General features: G+C 36.5%; 1 pseudogene; it reads left to right on the top strand.

Annotated features, from left to right (window-relative positions):
* The first annotated feature begins 2,335 nt into the window (after positions 1 to 2,335).
* Positions 2,336 to 8,610, top strand: LOC106943548 (neuroligin-4, X-linked pseudogene; annotated as a pseudogene).
* The last annotated feature ends 2,115 nt before the right edge of the window (positions 8,611 to 10,725 follow it).

Below are 10,725 nucleotides of genomic sequence, written 5' to 3'. Positions count from 1 at the left end.
TCTACCACATGAAACCCTAACATTTTACATTGAATGTTATGTTCATTATGTGAACACGTTGAAAGGGTGTGATTACCTTTGCAGGCACAGGTAAGACTTTTGTTTACTCTATCACTCTAAAAGACAAATATAATAGCTGAGACACCAACAGAAGTGAGAAATTACTACTAATTAATTGAATTGAGGCTCCCTCCACTGGAATCTTTTCAGATTTATAGAGTCATCGTCAGTGTAACTGCTAATCTAAACAAACAGTCTCGCTCGCTGACAACATAAAGAATAGGAAAAGTGCTTTTAGAGATTTAACTCTGACGTGTGAGTGAGAAAGAAAAACAGAAACGTATCTCTAATGTGGATGCACTAAAGCAGTGACATCACATTAGATTTGCAGTTTCCAGCACAGCTTGAATTATCATTACCACCATAGCAAGCCGCAGAGCAAAAATCACCAAAGGAGGGATGTGAAGAGTTCAGTCCACCCTTCAATTATCAATGGGGAACTACTTTCTCTGAAAAAGAGATTCCACTCTGCTGAGAGCGCCACAGACGATGATGGAACTCTGCGACAGCTCAATTTAAGCGGCGAGGCGACGCTCCCAGATGTATATTTTGTGAGCTGCGTGGGCATATCAATCCTCGGCTTGTGCACTTGCTTGGGTGTTAGTCGGGCTTCCCACTATGGCAGCATTTCTGCTCTGCTCATACAGCAAAATCAGCAAATGACAGTTTAATTTCAAAGTTGGTTTAGGTTTTGTAACACTGTGACTGCTAATGCAAAATACTGTATGCTGATTGATGCAAATATGTTGTCAGACGAAAATATTAATGTTACTTGATATTTTCACATTTGTGAAAAACTAACAGTTCGTTTTATTTTACTGGGATTTCATGTCAAAGATCAACACAAAGTGGTATATGATTGTGAAGTGTGGGGGCGGTGGGTTAAACATGGTTTTCAACATTGTTTGCAAATAAATCCTGAAAACAGTGACACACATTTGTGTTCAGGCCACCCAAATCAACACTTGTGTTGGTTTATCACATAAAATCCCAATAAAATACATTGAAGTTTGTAGTTATAATTTGGCAAATTGCTAAAAAAACAATAAAAGTTGCAGGAAGTCTGTGTTCATGTCTCAGGAAGATGGACTTTTCCCCCCCTTTCTTATTCTATTATTGTAAATAATAATATCTCTCATAACAATACATGTTTTTATTACTAAATGAATCTTTTTCTTACTATAAATACCTGAATGCATATCTTTGTTTACTCTTGCTCTCTCAGTCTTATGTGTTTGTGCTGTAGCGTGTCCAACTATTACATAACCAGAAAAAGTCAGTGATCTACACATAAATCACCTTGGAGTGATTTATGTGGAAAAAAAAAATCCCACACCAAAAACAAAATGTATCCTTTGAGAATTTACTTGCCAGTAGTTTGTTCCATGTCACCTTGATATTGATTGGATGGATGTCAGTGTGAAATTGTTGGCCAGCTTTGAGAGAAACAGTTCCCTCAGAGGAATTTGGCCCAGCTAAGAAGAAGCTCAGAAGCTTTTTTGGACTCCCCTAGATTTAAGAACTTCAAAAGAATAAATACAAATATAAATAGTACATTTTCAAAGAAAAAAAAAACATCTGAACCACACGAGATTGAACATGATGCATTAGAATAATTCTATTTGATCTTTATTGCATCATTTTATCTAACGTATATTTATGCGTTCAAAAAGTTATCTGAGTCCATCGAATCCTTAAGGACCAAATAGATGTCCCAGTTAAGTTTCTACTTATTTTAGTGAATACTAGCTACTTTCAAGTGATCATTGGTTAAAAGTATGATAACCTATAAATATTTATAATCGGTTCATCTGATTATAAAAACTAAAATCAGTTATTTCGTCTGAAGCATTAACTTTTACCTTTTCACTGAGTAAACAGTTGTACATACAAAGAAGAACATGGGATGCCTTTAATATTCTCCAGAAGTATGTTTTTTTTAACAAAATAAAATCAATATTGGAGAACATTTCACTAGAAAGAATTATAAGATCGGAAAATGCTGATCGGCTCATAGCTTGCTGCTGATTTAGGAAAAACTTGAGAAAATAAAAGAAAAAGTTTCTCAACGCCAGAATGATCATCATTAAATATTACTTAAGTTATAGTAATCAATGCTGCCCTAAAGTTGTTATTATTACTTTATGGCAAAATTTATGACAAAGTCATTTTCAAAGGGAAGACAATTAAGGAAAGTTAAGGTTGGAAGCTTCTGACACACCAGATAGCATACTAGCCCTTAATTCAAGAAATAATTCAGCAAATTTAAAATGAGACATTTTAATTCTTAAAACTGAAAAAGCTCACTTTGAATGTTCTCACAATGATTTACCTGTCAGTATTTTTCCTTCTTTCAGGGATCCAAACCAGCCAGTTCCTCAAGACACCAAGTTCATCCACACAAAGCCCAATCGCTTTGAAGAAGTTGCTTGGTCTAAATACACCCCCAAAGAGCAACTGTACCTCCACATCGGCCTCAAGCCGCGTGTCAGAGACCACTACCGCGCCACCAAGATCTCCTTCTGGCTCCAGCTCGTTCCTCACTTGCATCATGTTAATGAACTCTTGCAGTCTGTTTCCTCCTTCACGCACAGTCCCTCTCCACAAGACGATACGCCTTATTCCTACACCAAGCGTCTATCCAAAGGTTGGCCTCCTATAAGCACACGTCATCCAAGTTCGCAAGGGGGAACGCCACAGCCTCCGGAGTCCGCTTTGGGCCAGGACGGAGGGGAAAGTGGAGTTCGGATCCCAAATGAGGACTACTCGACTGAACTCTCAGTTACGATAGCAGTCGGAGCATCGCTGCTGTTTCTCAATATTCTTGCATTCGCGGCTCTGCTTTATAAGAAAGACAAAAGACGTCTTGAGCATAGAAGACCACGTCCGCTGCCTCCCCCTAGAAGAGACATAACTCCTGCAGATGTTGCGGCCCACCTGCAGGGGGAGGGGCTGATGTCATTACAGGTGAGTAATCTTCTGTCCATTTCTAGAATAGGCCCATGTGCGCCTTCTCAAAGCTGATCTAATTTAACTGGCTGTGTTATGAGTTTGATATAGATTCCTGTGTTAGGTTTTCCACAAAAATTGTTAGAGCAACAAATAACTAATGTTGAGGTGTGGGTTTAGTTAAATTCTGCTTAAATAAGTGGATTACATTTATAAATTATCCAACCAGTAAAAAAATCAACCACATAAAGTCGATTAAAACTTTATTAAACTCTGTTAAAACTCTATTAAAAGAAAAAGTTTAACTTCGGTTTTGTGATCAATGTAAAAAATAATGACAATGAGAATAAAGTGGACATAATATCTTGAAGAAAAAGCAAAAATTAAACAGCTGTTAGCTAAAAGTAACATAATTCTAGTCCTTTGTCCAATCCAACAACCTGGGTCACATTTTTTGACCCAGTGTTTCGCTAAAAGTACTAAACATCTGCCCTGACAGCATAAAGTTATTTATTTGTGCTAAATAAATAACTCAACTCTTTGTGTGTTAATTAATGAGTTTGACAGCACTTTAATAGCAACAAAAGTTATACAGAACTAGTCAAGCGCTGACATTAAGTCGGTTGAGGCTGTGAGGAAAGATTTACTAAACTCTTGGCCTGCCGGAAGCACAGCTGCAGGCAGATCTCTCTTCTGACTCACAGCCTGTCATCAGAGGATATTATCAGTATGAAAATGAGCGAGAGCGTTCGGATGGGTGCACGTGTGTGGATGTACAATGGCTTGAATTGCGGAAAATTGCCTCCAATTCATTCACTGAATGTTTCAACTGTATTTGCTGTGTTTTGGTTGAGTGACGCATTTTACATACTTTTTATGCCAGACAATTTCTAATAATTTGCAATTCAACTGTATTGCTCAGCATCACAGCTGCTTAGACAGTCTGTTCTGTTATTTAAAAAGTGTTTTTTTTATATATTATGTAAGAAAAAAAAACATAAAAACCCTTTTTTACACACAGCATTGTGATCCATGTTTGAGTTGAGGACTGATATGCTAATTTGCAGCTTTCAGATGCAATTTAGGCATCTGCTGGAATAACTTTTTAAGTTTTATAGTCTGTAAACCAGTGATATTAAGATACAGTGTGTGTTTGTTCATTTGATTTATAGCAGAGCTTATATGAAGTGACCGAAGGACATCTAATGTCGCTCGAATGGATGGACCAATTACAAAACTGCTAATGAAATAAGAATAGTTTTTTTCCTCTTTACTGGCTGGCTTAGTGCTCAGTAGATACAAAAATCCAATTATTGTTTTCAATTTGTGAACGCACCATAACATAGGAGCTAATATGAACTAATAATGTGATGTCCTCACTATTGATATTTTTAGAGATGAATAAATCTCAATGGCAGCTAATTGTGAGCTTCAAATGTCTTTAAAATTATGTAAGAGGAAGAACAAGCATTAAAACGGGCCTCTAAAAACAAAATTATTTTTCATAAATTTATGACTAATACTCATTCCTGTCAATTCTTTTGTAGTGCCAGTTAATTTATAAGTTATCTTATAAATAAAGATTTGCTAGGCTAATATTTATTTGAATTTGAAAATTAATACATTTCCAGCAAAATCATTAAGGTGACTTAGCAGATACGAATCAAGATAAATATCTGATTATCATATTTACCATTTCAGCAATCTACTTTGAATTGGAAAAAGATACATATTTAATTTGATCCCTTTTAGTGTTTTGGTGTTTGGATAAAAAAATGAAATGGTTAAATAATCATAATCTGGTTTGCCAAGATGATACGTAGCAGCGTTCTCTCATTATATTTTTACTAATGCGCCCCTTCATTTTCTGATTAATAAATATAAATAATAAAAAATAGCATTAATATCAAACTTGAGCAAATGATTTTTATTTTTAAGGTTCATTGAAGTTGAACCATTGTTCTGTCGTCAGAAGCCTAAAATTATTTCCATCAGTTGGCACCGTACGCTGACTGACTCTGCATTTATTACTGAAAATGTTGTAAAAACAAATCTCTAAAATTCATTCATTTTTTTCTTTATCTTCATTGTGCTTACTTTCCTGCCATTCATGTTTCAGGTGAAGCAGCTCGAGTGTGATGTAGCGTCAGCGGACGAGCGGAACAACGCCCACCACCATCACACTTTGGACACGCTTGATGCCCTGGACGGTTTGGACACCCAGGACATTTACAGCACGCTGGACACTGTGCGGCTCACCTGTCCACCTGATTATACCCTGACCTTGCGCCGCTCTCCAGATGACGTTCCCCTCATGACCTCCCTGACCCCGGGCTCGCTGCCAGTGACCCCGGGCTCACACCCTGTTACTCCTGCAACACCAATGACCCCAATGACACCAGGATCGGTGGCTGGGATGAGGATGGGCCACCCTCACCAGGGATATACACACCATAGCCCGTATAGTAATACACACTTGCCCCACACACACATCTCCACGCACACACACTCCACCACACGTGTATAACCGCAGCCAGACACTGACAAACACACAGATCTACAGCTCACAATCCAACACACGCACACACACATACACACGCATATTCACACACATGCATAAAACAGACTGAAATACCTCTAATAATTACCCTGCAGGATTGTTACAGATTGAACCACAGAGAGACTTCTTTCAGAATGAGAAAGCAGACGTGTGTGTGCACGTGTCTGTGTGTTGCATGTTGGGTAACTGCAGTTAAACTGGGTTCCCCAGAGACACAACTCTGTGCAACCCAATATGTCAAGACCTGCTCTGGATTTTAAATCAGCTTTTTCTACACCTGAGGAGGAAGATAAAGGATGCGCAGGTCAGTTCTGGCTCTCTACTACCACACCTGAGTGACTGTCCTGGGAGCGAGGATATCAGATGCAGATGTAGAAACGAGTGGAGAAGTACCACACACAGACTGCTGATGTCAACTTGAACAACCTGTTAAAATGTGAATGTAGCATTTTTTTTTTCCATTAAAATAGATCAAAGGCCCTATCTGCCAAGGATCCAACTAAGCTAAGATGGAAAGAAAAGAAAAGAAAAAAGCAAGGGATGGTTGTAAAAAAAGATTTACAAGAGAGGGATTAAAAAAACTATATCAATAGAAGGAAAAAAAAATGATTGTAAGGGAGATAAAGATTTTGTTGAGTGAGATTTGACAGCCAGGAAAGAGGATAGAGATATAAAAAAACAACATGGAAAGTATGCCAAGAGACAGAGGTTAGATTCAGAAGAAGAACGGGCCTCTGAAGCGTTGCCAGACTCCCTGAAGAGTCACTCTAACCAGCGATGTGTCAAACTCTTGTAAATAGAATGGAAAGATACAGATATATTATGATTTATAGCATTTACCTGCTACTTGCATTAAAACATGACTTATTTAACCACATTATTGCTTTCATTTCAGATATTAATATATTATTGTATAGATGTCCTAAAGCAAGGCTGGTTGTCTTTCCATCTCACCTGCTGTAGTATTTACACAGTACGTTGATATAAAAGCTACATTTGCTATGCAGAATCATTTTAGAGATGTTTTTTTTTTTTACCTATGTGACCATATAGATACTTGTTCAGCAGCTGAACTATAGAATATTTTCACATCATCCTGCCATTTTTTTCTTTCAACATTGATCAATGAGCTAGTACTGTGTAGATAATGCAATATTGGTTTGATGATTAAGCACCAGCCAAAAAAAAAAAAAAAGAAAAAAAACCATTAACCCTTTGACCCTTTATCCCGTTGACCCTGATTGTTCTGACATGATTTTCTTTTCTGAACCCCAACTCATAATGAGGTTTTTGAAAGACAGACAGATGGTGATGATTAAAGTGGCCCAGAATTTTACGGAATGTCTAAAAAACTCAACGAGGCATTATTTCTTAAAAAGTAATTAAATCTATGAAACTTCTTCACTTTTTTCATGTTACAACCACAAACTTTTTAACAATTATTTTACAGAGTAGTACATCATTGGAAAGTGGAAGATTTGTCAACTTTTGATGCATTTACAGCTGTAAATCTTTTGTCATTGTCAGCTTTGCACAAATAGAAACTTTCTGTTGTTTTAAAGAATTAGTTTTATCCATATTTCTTTAAAAAAGAGCTCAAATTTGATGAACCATTTGTAACCGTCTGGTTTTAAGTCCACAGATTCTCAATTGGATTTACATCTGGACTTTGACTGGGTCATTTTAACGCATTGATCTGATTTGATGCAATTATATATTACATATCAGCTTACATATTGCCATTGGCTGCATCTCAGATCAATGCCGTCTTTGCACTATTTCTTGGTTTAGGTGAAGTTTGCACATTAGATTTTACTTGAAGGTGCCAGAGTAAATGTGGATCTGCAGTTGTTTTTTGAAAGAAAAATTAAAATTAATTCATAAATTGTCTTCCATTTTGCAATTTTGAACAACTTTGTGTTGAAATGTTATAGTAAAGTATTTTAAAGTTTTTGGTTTTAACATAAAAATTTACAAATGCTTCTGAAAGGCACCGTGCCCTTGATATTTACACTTCACGAAGAGCCGCTGTTTTTCCAAGTTGTTCCCCTGATTAAACTACCTGGTGCTGACAAAAAATCCTGGCCCTGATTAAAAAAACTTCTCTAAAATCAATTTTTTACAGCTTGAAGTTGGGTTTACTTTCCGCGACCTTGGTTTGGAGCAAGCTTTGATTAATGAGGTGAAGATAAAGTAGCTCTGGATTATAATGAGAGCAACGTAACACTGTAGGAAAACAAGGCTCCAAACATGCTGCTTCCTAAGCCTTAATATCCTCAAACAGGATCATTTTTTTAAATTAAAAATGTTGAATTAAAAAACCTATCTCTGAAATTCTGACCATCATCTTGTGGACATATTGACAATACTGAGGTTTTTGTTGTTGACTTCACTGTGAGTGTAGGAGGGCTTTATGGTTGTTACTGGTCTTAGTCATTAGCAATAGAGATCAAGCATTTCTCAAATCCATTACAAACAATTTCCATGCATAAGTAAAGTATTTAACATAAAGAGCTCCCATGGAGACCACATAAAAGGCTTTTGCTGTGCTCCAGTTAACCAAAATGATCATAGGACCCGTAATGACTTCAAATCCAGTAACTCAACCAAGTGCCCAAGCAAAAGATTTGCAGCATTTATGTATTATTCTGCATTTGTTTCCCAGCCCTTTTCCTTCATCCAACTTTAGTCTGGTCCTTCCATCCCTTCTCCTTCCCAGCCTTAACATGTGTGACCACAAGCAGCTTTGTCACATTGAGACCTATATAATCTCTGCTCATCCTAAGTAACTTCCTCATCAGTTTTCCTCAGAGTTTTTTTAGTCACTTGTTAACCGAATATGTGAAAAATTTAAAATTGCTGAAAACTTTGTGGCGAACAAAAAACTTTTTCAAAACGATACAAAAACAATATTTAAAGGATGTTTGGATGAATATCTGTTTCTTCTTATGGGTTTGCCGTCTCAGCAGACGGATGGCGTGTGACGAGCCTAAAACATTTCTGCTGCATTTTTGAAAAATAAAAATATCAGTATTTTACAATTTTTTGTGCATTTTACATTTTTACTGTCCCTGTTTTAATATGTATGGCACTGTTTAAATTAGATATTGCTTACTTTAAAATTAATTTGCTGTGGGCATTTCTTTATGTAACGTTGATGGTTCTTTTATTTATAGCACTTAGAAAATCTTCAGAGTATAATGCAAGTAGCAGATCAATAACATATGGGCAATGTAACAAGAAGCTTATGGTCATGTGTTGTTTGTGGATGAACATTGAGCTTGGTTATATAACTGTGGCCTATGCCAACATGAAATTCACATCTAAGTCCACAAAAATGGACATCCTTTAATCAAAAATTAAAAGAAAAACAAAACTATTCTGTCCAACAAAATAGAATTCAGAATAAGTCTGAAAACGTATTTATTCTTTCCATAAACATAAATTCATTGATGTCACATAAATTCATTGATGTCATCAGCAAATCTAAAAGCAGAATATTTATTTAGTTTAATCCCACATTCTGCATAAAAATATTTAAATATTTATTCCATTTCAAACATAGCCATCATATTTGTACCAGTGAAAAGATTCTCCCCACCGTGAGATTTTTGATCTTTTGATGCTATGAACTGACTGTGGTATGTTTATTACACAACTATTTATATCAAATACCCACTAATGTTTACATTTAGCTTTACATTTCTAAGGACGCCCCACTGAGGAAATATCACAGTCTGATACTTCTTTAAAGTTAAGAAAATCAATACTACGCATATAAGCATAGCTCATGTATTAGCTTAACTGTGCATTAATGTAACACCTGCTGTCCATAGGCTTTACACTTGCTAATTAATGATATCTAGGGCACAGCAGTCTGTCCTATTTGTGTTTCTTAGACAGATATTTATTTCCAAATAAAGTCCCTGCAGGTCAGCATCAGCATGCTGCTTCAACACAGTTCACTATTAGTACAGGTGCTTCACTGTTTTCTTTATTACTGTAAACATTGTAGAAAGATGGTCAGAATGAACGCGACTGGTCAAATATGTGGAGCAAACTAGCTTGAAAGCACAGCTCTTCACATATATTTAAATAGACTCATATTGCACTTCTTTGCAATACTGTGCAGACACTGAAAATGTGATGATGATTAAAGTCAAAAATAATGTAAAGCTCTACCTGAGATTGGATAGGATTGAACTGCGTCTGACTGAAGTCACTACTACAGAGGCAATTAGTAGACACAAATGTAAATCATAATGAACCATCACCAACTGTCAGCTGGCCAAGCAGACCTTGTTAGATGTCAACAAACTAAACTCATGGCTGACTTCCAGACCAGATTGATGTCTCCTACATTGTGTCCCTCCTCTAATCCTATTAACTCCACTTAATTTGATTTGTGGAAGGCAGCATGTCAGAATGCATGAGTTGAATCCATGACCAGGTGTTCCTTTGCTTAATGTCAAGGCCTGTTAGGAATGGTTCAGAACTGAACACACTCTTGCTTTGTATATCTTGGCAACTATTACCTCCGCAGCAGGCAAGTCAAAGGTCAATTAGAAACAGAAGCACTTTTGTTAGTTTGTCTGTTTAGATGTTTCTTATGTGTTTTCTCCATTTGTAGATAACAGACCTCACGGTGGTTTGTTGTTGTTCCAAGTGACTTTTTAAGCCTTTCCAGACTAATAGATGTCAAGGGCTTTGCCTTTTTTCCCCCCATATGTTGTTTAATTCGTTTTAATAATGTGTTACTTTTTGAGATTTCTATTTACTCCATGTTGTCAGGCTGGTTATCAAGTTAACAAGCCTGAGCTTTGCTACTGAGATTGATCAATCAGAGCTAAATTGTGGTCCATGAGCCAAATGGTATTGTTGGTGGGTGGGTGAGTCGGGTGGTCCTTTCTTGACATAAAAGCAGGTTGTCTTGGATTTCACTCCTCCCTCAATAAATGAACATTTTATGTTAATAGAAAGTGATATATCTGCTCGGACTTGTAGTAGAGAGAGGGGAAAAAAAGTTTCTAATATTGAAAGTTTAAATTTCAACATCTAAATAGACTCTTTTTGTGTTATGGGTCTATAAGAAAAGTGTGTTAGATGTGAATATTTTATGCACTTTCAAATATTTCCTTATTCCAAATGTATTTTTG

The sequence above is a fragment of the Poecilia latipinna genome, unplaced genomic scaffold (genome assembly GCF_001443285.1).
Source record: "Poecilia latipinna isolate Pla-1442-1.1 unplaced genomic scaffold, P_latipinna-1.0 Scaffold5461, whole genome shotgun sequence".
NCBI lineage: Eukaryota > Metazoa > Chordata > Actinopteri > Cyprinodontiformes > Poeciliidae > Poecilia > Poecilia latipinna.
This window is presented reverse-complemented; position numbering and strand designations above follow the sequence as displayed.